Below are 207 nucleotides of genomic sequence, written 5' to 3'. Positions count from 1 at the left end.
GTCTTGGAAACAGCCCTGTCCTGGTATGTACCTAGCAGGTTCATCTGTCAGTGGCTTCTGCCAGTAAATCAATATCTGCAACACAGTTGTCTACTGTTCCTGTGGGTCATGTGGCCCTCTCCCTGCAGGTCAGGCTGGTCCCCAGAGACGCCCCCACCATCATGATGTCATCCTGAAGTCGTCCCACACTGACAGCTGCTTCCTGCT

This window comes from Monopterus albus, unplaced genomic scaffold (assembly GCF_001952655.1).
Source record: "Monopterus albus unplaced genomic scaffold, M_albus_1.0 scaffold57.1, whole genome shotgun sequence".
Taxonomy (NCBI): domain Eukaryota; kingdom Metazoa; phylum Chordata; class Actinopteri; order Synbranchiformes; family Synbranchidae; genus Monopterus; species Monopterus albus.
Note: the sequence above shows the minus strand (reverse complement) of the source record.